The 13,515-nt window shown below is 45.7% G+C and overlaps 1 long non-coding RNA gene across 1 annotated transcript in view; it reads right to left on the bottom strand.

Moving 5' to 3' along the window:
• LOC143368420 (uncharacterized) overlaps positions 1 to 3,775 on the bottom strand; it is a 131,370-nt gene extending 127,595 nt beyond the window's left edge. The window contains exon 1 of the long non-coding RNA XR_013085232.1: positions 3,205 to 3,775. This is a non-coding gene — a long non-coding RNA (uncharacterized LOC143368420). The remainder of the gene's footprint in view (positions 1 to 3,204) is intronic.
• Between the last annotated feature and the right edge of the window lie 9,740 nt (positions 3,776 to 13,515).

The raw sequence follows: 13,515 nt of genomic DNA, 5'->3' as shown, positions 1-13,515 counted from the left end.
CATTCTACCGCTCGCTGGGGAATTTGTATAAAGAAGAGAATTTTAGTTTTGACGTGGTATTGAAAGGTCTCTGAATCTTTGAAATATCCAAGTCCTTTCAACAAAATCAAGATGAGACGATTGTCAACACAACTTTGAAAGATTCTAAAACCGAAACGAGTTCGATCGTAATATTTACGACATAGGGAAATAGACACAGCTAGGCTGCTGCGTAGACAGAAGACAGACCCCGAAAGCGAACGAGTCAATATCGCCTCGTCGCAACGCGTGACTGCCCTCCGAATTCGCACCCCCGTCACAAAATAAGACGAACGAACGTCAGCTATGTAACATCCCTCAGCGCGGCACGCGTGAATTTTCGAGACGCGTGCAATCTCCTCTGCGATCTAATAGAAACAAGAACAAACGCCAGTGAAACCATTCAGCACGGAAGCACCGTTCAGCTTTTCAAAGGAGCAGCACGAGGCCTGATCAAATGCTCGTTGCACCGCGCAACGACGCTTCAATGCGACCTACGTAAAATCTGCGCGCACCCAATGATTCAGAAATCGCGCCGCGGCGCCAAATTGATGCCAATTAATCGTAACGAACATCGTCATCGCGCGTTTGTCTTCTCTCCAGCACTATGACGCGGGGATGATCCATCGAAAATTCAGGCGGCACACGGAATTAGAAGGGAGACGCGTGGACGCACACGTGAACGTGTCGCTCGAAGTTAGAAACAGTTAGACGTTGACAACGTCGGAATAAAATTCCCATGCATGTCCAGCTTTGCCTGCGCTTTTCGAAGAGAACCGCCCGCTCCCCTCTACTCGTGACCGTGCCACCCCACTCCCGATCGAAACTCATTTATACTTTTACCACCACTACGCCGCCCCCACTGTGGGATTGTTTATGACACGATTCGTTTGATTATTAGCTGTTTATATACGCGGTCATCGATCGAGTCGCGCTAACTGCCACGCGGCATTTCGACAACAAAACGCTTCGGAGCCGCGCGTTCCGCCACTGAACCCTTCCTGCGCGACTGCCTGGCCGTGTAATTTTTTTTCCCCCAACCCTCTCGGTAACGGACCGACGAAACTGGTTCTACTGGATTCGTGATCGAAGCCCGGGATACTCATTTTCGGACCCTCAGTTCCACGGGGATGCCGGCAGGATCAGGGGTCTTTGTAGTATCGCGGAAGTGCCTAATTTTTCGCATTCAATAGGATTCTCGGTGATTACGGCGAAGAAAATTGTGCGCTGCCTTTTTCAGCGATCCGGTTTGTCCCCGAACACAGAGCGGGCGAAATTTGTCGACAGATTAATCGGGATACGATTTAAACAGTCCCGGGAGGCTAACACGCTTTGGATCGATTTTGTCGTGCTTTGGATGTTTCTGTTGCGCTCGCTGAGTCGCATTGGAATTTTATCGTTTCATTATTTCGGAGGGGCGAGAGAGGTTGTTTTATTATTAACAATTGAAATGTGTTGTTCTTGAATTACTTTTGAAATTTTTAATGAAAGATTGCCGCGCGTTATGTAGCAAGGATACGCGGACACGTTTACCGTTGGTATTATTCGCGATTTTAAGATAATTAAACATTCGACCCGCCTCGATTTTCTAGTGGCAACAATTTCTTCACTATTTCAAATTATTCGTTCGCTTCGATATGCTCTAACCGCGTGCCGTCGGAAGAGAACCAAGAGGGAAGCCTCTTACGTACGTCTGATAAGATTGGACTGTTTCTACTTCGACGCAGAGAATTTACAGTTGCTCCACTGGCCACATGTTTCACGTGTCATTCGTTTTATAATCTGGATCCTTTTTAATATTCATCTAAGATTATTCCTTTTGTGTAGATTCGGAGCTAAGAGACGGTGTAATAGCAATGTTCTAGTACACATTTAAGTCATAAAGTCGATTCAATTGCTACATTATTTTCATCGAAAACGATTAGCCATGTGCTCGTACCCTCCATCGAATGGAATTGCCGACAAAATTTAATGAAAAATGATCGTTACTTCTCGCAGAATTCGTCCGTCGTTCGGTAGCAAAGTTATTTCAGCGTTTCATTAATGTGTGCTCATTGTCATGCCGCGGAACGAAGTGTGAATAGATCGCGAATAAAACGTTCGTATTTGCGATATTTTAATTAAGCGCGCACGTGACTTTGATTTTCATTTTATCTCCGCCACCGACTGCTTTCGACTCGATAATTTTATATTAATTTTGTAACCGTCACTTTATTAACGGTCATTATTTCGATCAGTTTCATCGCACTTATTTTGCTGCATCTGTTTCCAGGCGAATTCTCGAAATCGAGCATCACTTCCACTGTTCCGTAGATCACCGGATCATCGCGCTCAGATTAATCGCCGTTTAAAACATGTTTTACGCGCTACTCGGTCGTCATGTTGGTTAATCGCGTCGTTTAACCCACAATTAGCACCACCATCACTGCACAGAATCACTGTAAACGTCGTCGCAGTAGAAGACGTGCCTTGAGAAGTACCTAGGACAAGGGGAATGTATCCGTGGATGACAGACAAGGCAGCCCGACTGAAAGGGAATTGCTTAGTCGACGATGAAAAGCGTGCCCTTCACCTTATTAAAATGTGCATCACTTTCCCATTCGAAAATAAAAAAAAACGAAACAACCATCCAGGAATGAACCAGTACTACACAAACTTTCGCGTCAACGTTTCCTGAGTGACTACAGGAGTTTCGTCTACTGATTCGAAAAATCCCAAGTAGAATTCCCTATTTGAGCAAATATAGTCTGATACGATCAACGTATGACCGCCACTAAACCTCTCTTGCGAGCTATAATTTCAGTTTCACGAAAATACGAAGGAAATAAAAGAAACACTGAAAATACTGCAGATACTTTCCCTCGTTAATAATGCTCGAAAAAACGAAGTCCAGAATTACGCGAAACTCCTTTGGCTATTCTGAAGAGCGACGACACTCTGTGCCAAGACGATCGACTAACGTGAAGGACGAATCTCCGACCACCAAAACGTAAAGCTGTTTAAAAAGCTCGAGGGATGCACGACAAAGCAGTGTTTCTCTGTCATCGATACACTGCGGTCGAGAGAATTTTCTGAGAGCCTCCCACGCGATCCTGCTCGTCGACGACGAAGTGCGCGGAAACGATAAGTCGAAAGGAAGAAAACACCCAGCAAACGGAGGAAATAGTTCCCAGCTCGTGGACTCACCTGTTAAATCGCGTCGATCCCAATAAAGGCGAGTTCGAGGACGTGCGGGTAAACGGTGTTCACAGAATAAACAAAAGAACGGGCACACTCGAAGGCGGTTCGTGAAATCCTTGTTTCGGTCACAGTCACTGCGTGGTTGTCGCGTTCATTCGTTTCCTTTCCTCCCCCTTTCAGGAATTACTCGCGGGTCACCTTTTGGCCGAAGCGCGCGCGTTCGAGTGTTCGTCTCGCCGCGGAGCCAGCACCAGCGTCGCCGGGACGTTCACCTTTTGAAAACACAGCGAACGTAAGAAAACGGAAATACTGGTCGTTGAAGTGTGCGGCTTCTCGCACACCCCCGCCACGGCCCCCGGTTTCGTTTACGGTCGAAAAAGTTGAAATAACAAATCGTCTCCTGTACTTCTCTCGGCTCGCGCGCGGCCCCGTTGCCTTTTTGCGTGGGGCCCGGCTGACGAACGTGGCCGATCAGCGCGCGGGTAGAGAGAGCTTGGGCTGCGTGGCGGAGCGCGAACTTGCGGGCTTGCGGGCGCACTGGCGCACACCGGTACACTCGCACCGCGTAGGCGGAGAGAGGAGAAGCTCCGGCGGATGCTGTAAGCCGAAGGGAGAGAAACACGCGCGCCGGCCAGCAGCGGAGGCAAGCCGCCGGCCCCTCTTGGCCGCTGCCCCGTACGGTGGCTCCTCTGCCGTCCAGCCGGCAAAGCTCGCCGCCTGCCTCCGCGAAACGGCCTACGAAAGCCGGCCGCGGGTGCGACCGGACCCGACGTCCGGAAAAACAGTGACGGGGCGCGCGGACGCGCGACAGAGAGTCACCTATGCGCGAAGACACGCGATAAAGAAGAGGCGAGAGCCGAACGAGAGAACATGACCGCCCCTTCGCTACGTACGATCTGCGTGGCCCGGCAAAATTCAAGATTTATGCGAGACGGTGGCTAAGTAAATTAGGCCCTCTTCGATTCGCACCGCTGTCAGTACCGTCTTTCGTTTTCGCCGATTAAAAACGGACTGCGGTAAGGGCACGAGTGGCGGGCTAACTTATTAAGTGATAAGATCGAGACGTCTGGATAATTATTATTGTATTCGAACAGACGCACAGTGGGGAAACTTCGCGATTTTATGGCCAAAACCAGAAAAATAAATTTTTCAATTCGACAAAATAAATGCGAATGTCAGTTGAAGAACTAATATGAGTATCGAATGCCACCAATTTTACTGTTAAATGTTTTAATACAAAGCTCGTATAGACTCGCAAATGTGTATGTTTCATGTGAGGTTAGACCGATCGCAAAGAATTAATCCAGATTTTCAAGTTGCTTCAAACACTTATATTGTGTTACCCAAAGATCTGAAAATAATTTCAATTTATTACGTTTTTAATACGTAATTTATAGAATTTTTAAAGTAGCGTTTTAGAAATAATCTTTTCATATAAGAATCAATTTTCGATACATAAAATAGTTATCAATCCCATAATATCCTGCAATGATTTTCATTCCTATTTTACGTTGCACTATTTTGATTTTATAAAATGCTAATCTTGTAATTATATGCATTTTTTTTAAACACGATCCAGTGTGTCTTGTCTAACATACGACATAACTGTGACCGAGACTGGTTCACATGTTATACATTACAAACCTTTTTATTCTTTTTTAAACGATTTTATTCAGCTTCGATCCTCTGTTTGATTGTTTGTATTATGTATGTTTGTTTGTCGTCAGAAGCGATAACCCTTCTGCTATGCCCTGCTGCACTGTAGCAGAGGCATGCTCTAACAAAGAAAAAAGTGTATAAATGTAAATAATAAAAAATCTTTATCGTTCGTAATTTTTGTAAGTGCTGTTTTTCGGATAATTTATTTCCTCATATATTAGAACGAAAAAGCGCCGAATTTTATATATTAAAAATAAGTTTTGAGGTTTTCACCACGAAAATGGATATAGTTCTTCAATTGACATTTGTATTAAATTTGCAAAATTCCAAATTTTCATTTCCGTAGTTTAGGCCATAAAATCGCAAAATTTCCCCACTGCGAGACGGAGTAAATGTAGGGGTAATATTTAAATTTGACGCTCTTTAAGGATGCAGATGGCGCTTTTGTGGCGAATAAACGACCCCCATTTGACGATATTAGTTGAGAGTAGGTGGAAAAGGATCAGTGATTAGGTGTACCTGTTTCTATGGGATTCCTGTCGGGACTATTGGAGGGAAGCTAGCTGGGTCCATGGGGCAACGGGAGTCCAGCAGCCGGCCCTGAATGAATTCACAGGAAGACGATATCAACGGGGGAGTCGTTTGGTGCGACGAGGAGGATCTCGATCGTGGAAGCTTGCGACGGAATCGTCGGTGGTGGGTGAACAGGTTACGCCGCGTAGAAGGGGATAAATCGCGAGAGGAAGACGACGCGCCGTGACGGTGGCGGGCGCGCGACGAGGACGATTGCGAACGACACGAGCATCCCCGAACTCATCCGAGACGCACTCGACTGGCCGGTGTTCGGAAGACGGAGACGGAACTCCCGGTGCGGCCGTCAGAGCGACGGGGACGCCCCGCCGCGCGGCTGATCTGGACGGAGACGAAGAGGGCGATAGAATAGACACTGTTGGAGAGACGGAGAAGCTCCTCGCGAGCTGACCACGCGCTCGTATATGCTTCACGACGGTAGAAAGGGACCGATAGATGGGCTGCAGCCGGCTCAGGAGGGACAGAGAGCTTTTCTACTTTATCACGCTGCTTTCGCCTGTACGTGCGCAGGCCTGTGTGCATGCACGTCGAGGTGTAACGGGGGGGTATTCCAGGCGATGGTACACGCTGATATCGGGGAGGCTGGACACGGGCAAGCTTCGAACGAGTGCAGCGGAAATCGAGAAAGCTAAGGACGTCGGTGATGTTTAACCCCTCGCTACATGAGTTTCTTCTGGGGGGATGAAAAGGATTGATCATACGAGAGATGGCAAAAATTATTAGAGAAACGCTTATACACATTGTTCTACCATGATCCGAACGAACATGTAGGAATAAGACGAATAATACTGTGTTATATGTATATGGCAGACTGTAGGGGATGATAGTTTTGTAAGAGGTTTGTTTGTAGTCGAATCTCGCTGACCAGTGCCAATGGTAATGATCTAGTAATTTCGTGTTTGTTGGAAAGAGTGGTCTATTTGATGCTGGTTGAATGAGAGCAGCGCGAGAAAGAGCGCAAGTGATTTCGGTCATGCGCGATTCCACAGAAGAGAGAGGGCAGCTACCCCTTCGGGTGTGCGAAACGAGGATACGCGCAACCCCACTGATGCACGGCTGGTATCGGGGTGGTGCGACTCGGAGACGGTGTGTTGGTGTTTCAAAGAAAAATCACCCCCTCCGTCTGTGGAGTCGTGTCCGCGTGTGCTAAGGGGTTAAAAGCTGCTTGTGGTAGTGAAAGGGTTGCTGGACAGTGGCGAGCTCTTGCTTAGACGGTTGATATTGGAACTAACCGTAGGAACGGGCTGAATCAAAGACCAGTGGCTCTTTGTGAGCGTTTCCGTTGCCGCGATCTTCAATTCGGGGTATTGCATCTTTTATATCTCGTAGAAAACACTCATTTTGCTTATTGGACTCCTCATACTCGCGCAATCTGTGAAGCACTATTCAAAGTTCGTGGATTACACGAAGGTGGTTTAAAATTTCCTTTTCGAAAAAGCAATATCTGTAGAGAATGGGATTTGAGATAGTTTTCTTGGCACTTGGATGAAAATTAGGAAAGGTTGGTATGATCGCGATTCCGTTGTCGGTGCCTTTAATTTCGATGACAATTTCGACCCCCTGTTCTATCCCCAAAGATATGCGTCGCGAGGTGCACGCTTTGCAATCGCCCATGACGTCAGAAATGGTCAATAAAGCAGGCTGACTTCTAATTTATCTATCCGCACTACCCTCCACAGCGTCGACCATCAACCCTTTTTACATCTAACCCCCCAGAGCTTCCTCTCCGAATGATCTCGCTCTCCTCTTTGAGTTCGATTGAGCCGTGTAAAACTCTCGATCAGCCGCTCGTATTTTTACCTCTTCGCGCACGTTGAGGTCACTTGTTGCTCTGTAAGTACACCACTCTAATCGAGTTTCGCTTATTCTTGCAAAAGGGTTTCTCCACTCTCGTTCTCCCTCGGAATTACTAAGAAGCTACCATATCGAAGCAGAACATAATTATTGCCACCAAAATCTCACCTACCCACTTCGCTTCACTCTTCCAAAGTTCACCAATCGATACCTCGAACACCCTTTAAATTCGATTAAATCTAAAACTCCTTAGCAAACCTCCCAGTAGCCTATCAGACCTCGCAGCATTCCTCGCGAAAACTCCCCAGCGTCTAACGCCCCAAACCACCCTCGCTGTCGAGTTACGTTTCATTTTTTACATATCCAATAGCCGAAAAAGGAAACAAGGCGATACAGAGCCGTCCGATAGAACTACCAGGTCAAGTTAGCCGCGTAAACGATTGGCAAAAATTTCCTTCCTATTGACAGGAACAACGAAACACCGCGCGGGCGGAGGGCGGTGGATGAAAAAACGAGAGCACAACTGACATTGCCGGGGGTACCTCCCTCTTTCTTTTTCTTTTTTTTTTTTTTTTTTGGTATTGTTGCCAAAACTACGCTCGCGGTGTTTACATGCAGCAACGGGGTTGCCGGTGGTTCCTTGGCACGGCGAAGTGCACAGGTTGCAACCCCTTCACCCCCGCGCGCCAGTACGTCCGTACGGTTGCAGCTGCGCACGATACCCGATCAGTGGCCGGTATTTTTATTCACAGATTTTAAGGTCACTTGTTGCTTGTTTAGTTATGTCGGTGTACACACGTTCAGTCAACACGCGCCCACACAATCGAGGGTGGCGGCGTGCGTGCACGTGCCGGCGGGCATGTGTACGTGCCCGTTCCACGTATCGCGACACACGTGGAACAAAGCGCCGCTGCACGGTGTGGGGGTGGCGTTCCGTCTGTGATCGTGTGTTGTATACGTGCCATCGGACCGATAGGTGGACGCCCTGTCGATTTCATTTCCACCCCCGCCACGGCGGACCGTCGTGGCTGGCAAGGAGAAGCGGTGGGGGACGGGTTCACTATTTTTTCCCGTTTTTTTTTTCCGCTCGTCCTTTTTTACAGACCGTCCGGGTTTCTCGTTGCGGTTTTTTTGCCCAGCTTTCGCTAGTCGTGCGTTGTATGTATCGCTTTGCTCTCTTCGTCCCTTTCGATCTCTGACACACTGTCTCTCTCTAAACATACCCTTCCGAGCTTTCTTTGCCCCCTTTTCCTTCGCGCTCCTGCTTCACGATATTGTCCTGGTTTCCTTCGTCATCTGTTCCCCTTCTATCGGTAAAGACCGCTCCTCGAGAATTTGCCCAGGCAAAGCTGTTTTCTCATCAGTACTGATTATGGCGAGAGTGCTAATTGTAAACTGCGAAGTATGACAAACTATTTGTAAAGAATTCTTCTATAGATATAATGTATATCTGTATATGTGTATATATGCGTCACCTTGCGTGTATGTAGTAATTAGTATTTTTCAAAGTGTATAGAGTAGGTTGTAAATTAAATCAGGCAGAAAGTTTCTTTATTTTTTTGGGGGGGCTTTTGAAAACAAATTCCATACGTATATGCATTTCAAATTGATATTCGATTTTCATACGAGGACGACTTTTTACGCTCCCATACGGTCCAAGGACCCGCGCGTTCCTCGCCGAGCCAGAAAAGCTCGAACCGTGCCGTGCTACCGGCAAGGGTCGCATTGAAAAATTGCAAGTTGATGGGGCTGTACGGTTGCGGTATATTTATAAAGTCGTTCGCATTAATTAGGATCGTTTTGCTTTTAATCGTGCAGATAAACTGTGCAACAAGAGTTTCAGCTAATGCACGAGGCGGAAAACATTTTTTTTCGTCGAGGAAACATATCGCGGCTTTATTGAATAACTCGAAGCACAGTTTCGCATCGGTAATTTTAGGCTGCTTGTACGTTAAACGGAGTTTTAATTAAAATCCTGCTCGCCTGTAACATGAATATGTTATCTCCAGTCGCGCCCCTTGCTATTAGCCATAATTACGCGACATCGATAAGTACGAGCAATCATTGCTCGACACCTTTGCGTCCTCGGCGATGAATAAAGTAAACGGAGCCGAGCGTGTTTAAGCAAAGGGGAAATACAGTAGTAATAGTTATCGGCCAGTAACGTACACAGAATAAGCGGGAACGTGTGTGGTAGTTGATTTGTGGGCGTCCAAGTTTCATAGATCAATCGAATTGATAGCATCGACTCCCTAGGGTCAGTCTTTTCCATCTTCCTACTCTATCAGCCTCGAGTGTATATACATACGACTGGTGCACAAATTGATCTCACCTAACGTGTACGTGTCAGGGAATGTAGGCATGCATTATCGACAGTGGAAATCTCGCAGTGTAGTTGGAACAAGTATCGATACCTTCGAGATTTCAGGAATCGACGGGAACGTAATAGAATTCAATGTACCTACGTTTAATGGTCATTACGCTTTAGTCACTTTTTTGCTAAATTCTCTACCTATAAGACCGCTTCTGTACAGCCTGGAAGCATAAATCGCAGAAATAAATTGTGCAACGGATAATCGATACGAGCGACAGGGATGCTCTCTGATTCCTCATCGGTGATAATCGAGAACTTTAATTGGAGGTGTCTGTATCAGCTCCATCTGCGATACTCGTGTAACAATAAGTACGGTCCCGTTCCATCTGATACCTTTAATCACCTCCGTGCAACTCGTTCTCTGATTACGTGAAACTTATCTCCCCGATACTCCGCGATTACTCAATTAATCGTCCCATTTGAGCTTTGTGACTTCTTGCTTTGGTCAACGATTACTGACTTGTCTACGGCAAAATCGGGTTAATCCTGCTGCGATTTCCGTCACGGAACAGAGTGCAGGATTCTGCTGCGAATTGTGCTTAATTGTGCACGTTGCATTCAACTGATTGCAAATTGTCCAGCTCGAGAAATCTACAGGAATATCTCGAATAATTTTCCTTATCTTTTATTGCGCGAGAGAGTATTTATTATTCTGAAACAGTCCTGTATATTAAGACGACGATAAGCTTGCAAGTTTTAACTTTAGGATCACAATTTTTCGTAATCGTTTTAAAGAATAAAATCAAACGATAATTATCTCGAGAAAGTCTCGTGGAATTTAAAAAATCATTCATTGTACTATTCATAGTCCATTACCTTCCTGTGTTAATATTATTCCATACTGTTATCGAATTAAACTCTTGCTCAATTCGTGTCTCAATTGCATTCAGTTTTAGATTTAGTTTATGAGTTACTAGCTTTACTACTCGGCTTCGCCCGAAATTTAGATCCTGCTTTTTAAAAAAAAGTTTTTTAATTTTTGTTGTGAAAAATCATCGGGATCAATTAGGCATAATGAGTTGAGGCACATTTCGTGATCCCAGAGTTGATCGTTCGAAAGTTTTTATTCGACAGACAAACACACAAACATATAGAAGCTTTCTGCTTTATATATTAAGATGACGTTTAGGTATTTTACTTTAATTTGTTATAGCTCCTCTATTACCGAACATCGCATGTATTTTCCCAAAATAACGTGTGAGAAAGGCAAATAATAGTAATAATTATTTTCCTTGCCTAGATTTCTAAACATTATGGTTCCCATCAAGAATCTCATTTCTAAATAAATCCCAGAACTCTGCATTCAACGTTCGTCCAAATATTGTATCCAACGAGCATCCCAGGTTCGACCTGATGGTCCCAAATCTACGGGCAAATTCTACTAGGCCGTCGCAGGCACGCATAAGGGGGCCATTTTTCCGCGCGACTGGAAATTCACGGCTGAAATCTATTTCCAAGCGTCAGCGTGCAGGATCGCAGGCGTTCGATTTTCACGTAGGGCCGGTCGTCGGAAAAGTCTGAAGCTGGTCGGACGGATTGGTGGTCCTGCTACCCTGTCGGTGACAGCCACGGTATTAACATTCCTACTCCGAACGGTAACTACTCATACGCACCGAAACACGGACACGCACAACCCCATGACCCCCGCACACACGGCTACCGGTGCGGTACATTTGAACGCGGACCGCCAACGGAGGATATCAGGGTGCTTTCGTACCCGTTTTACCATAATAATTCGCCGACGTACAAGTACACGCGTATCTACGTTTGCACGGAGGTCTGCTACGTCGGTTGAAAGGTACCGGTTCAACTTCGTCCTTCGCCCCCTGCCCCACCCCCCTCCCCGCGGCCCGACGTCATCCCCCGTTGCTCTTTTTCTCTTTCTCCTCCATCTAACCCCTCCGCTGGTCCGCGTTTCTCGCTTTCCCTCGGCTTGCAGGACCGCTGCAGTCAAACAGACTCGGCCCGCTCTCCACCTTTGACCAGCCGAATTAAACCTTTTAACTGTCGCATTGTTTTTGATGGCTCATTTTCTGCCGTGAAATTGTTATTTAAAGTCCACGCGACGGGGGACTTCGCCCCCGCCATCTTCGTCCCGTTTATCATATCTGGAGCCACGGGGTCTGTCTTCGTCGCTTTCGAATCGATGTTGATCGCGGTACTTTGATGTTCGGCCGCGGTTAATTTGGAATTACACGATTGTTCTACTTGTGGTAATCACCTTGAATCTACACGCTCCTTCGCGGTGGGAATAGGAGGCAGGGAATTCGATATTACGAAGTTTTGTTTGTAATTGGGCTTCTTTTAGAATAATGTTGTAGTTGATAGGTATGGCAATTCTTAGGCACTGTTGCAACGTGATTTTTTAAATTGGTTTTGAGTTAAAGTCGGGGTCTCTTTAGAGGGGGCAGTGAATGTAATCAGCAGCAGATCTTACTGAGGAATTGTGAAGTATTGCGCTCTAATTATGTACCGAGGATAACTTCGAAGTGTTGAAAGGTAGATAGTGTCACAAAGAGCCCTGCGACACAAGGACAGCAGGTAGAAGCGAATTTTCAACACGACGTGTAACAAATTGTGTCTTTCAATAATTCAAGCATCTATAAATATAGGGTAAACCAACCAGTAATTGACCGCATACCAGTGAACGACCATTAGGCAAAGAAATGTCAATTATAAATTTAAACATTATTATATGTTTATAAATGGAGTGTAGTTGCACTTCTAATATCCTATATTTTTATTTTCAAACATTAATAAGTACAATTCTTATTAAAAGTATGCGGACATTTACTGGGCTTCTACACGTTTTGCACTTTACAATTTTTTTTTTTAAATTACGAAAAGAATAAGTAATTATTTTTATAGAAATTTCAAGAAAAATAAATTTAAATGCAATTTCAACAGTTGTTTTGTTGTTATACATAAATAAATTCAAGTATTAATCTCAAAGGTCCATAGATTCAACAATTCGGTCATTCACTGGTTGGTTTACCCTATATATTACCAATTGAAATCATTTGGAGAAATAATTACTCAACTATTTCCTGGGGGCAGTGGCGCACCCAGAGGGGGCCCAAGGGGCCCTGGCACCTCCCAAAGAAGGGGCTTCGTAAAAAGGAAAGAAGACTTTAAATAAATTTTTATAATCACCCAATGAATTTTATTGAAATCGCATTAAAAATATTTTTCTCCCCCTCAAGATTAAATCCCGAGTGCGTCACTGTCTATAGGACATCTCAATCCGAATTATTCTTCCTTAAACTATACCAACTCACATCGAAATTGCCATCAATCGCCTGCAGCTTCCAGAAGAAACATAATCTTCGCTATAAATTAGAGTTCACGTGAAGTTCACCGCAAAGAGAATTACCTACAATCTAACGCAGCAATGCTCCTTCTGGACTCGTAATCACGGCCAGCATTGTATCCGTGTCCCTTCTGTCAACAATTCAGCGCAACGTCTGTTGAAGCTTGTCATTCGACTTCCCGTCACCGTTCTTGCGGTCTAAACCGTGCCGAATCGGGGTTAGCATGAAAGCTTTCAGAATAGGCAGCCAGTTTACAATATTAGCCCTGTAGTTAGATTTTAGTTTAATGATTTCCGCTGGACAATGCACGTGGTAATGGCGTCCGAATCCTGTCTGCCCCGTTCTGCCCGGGCGCATTCTCCGAATGGTTCCGCGGCGCGAATCCGCAACACGTTCCTCTCTGCACTCACGATCAGACACCCATATACGCGTTCACCATTATCAATGGATTCGCAAGAGACACCGCTTGTCTCTATCGAAACGTTCGCACGTTTCGCTATCGCGCGGTTCGTCGAAGAGTCTCGCGAATTTCGCGCGGGGTGGTGTTCGAGTGGAATTAACGCTCCGCCAGTGTCGCGGCTTGTTCTG

This window comes from Andrena cerasifolii, chromosome 4, assembly GCF_050908995.1.
Source record: "Andrena cerasifolii isolate SP2316 chromosome 4, iyAndCera1_principal, whole genome shotgun sequence".
NCBI lineage: Eukaryota > Metazoa > Arthropoda > Insecta > Hymenoptera > Andrenidae > Andrena > Andrena cerasifolii.
Note: the sequence above shows the minus strand (reverse complement) of the source record. Positions and strands in the feature narration are given on the sequence as shown.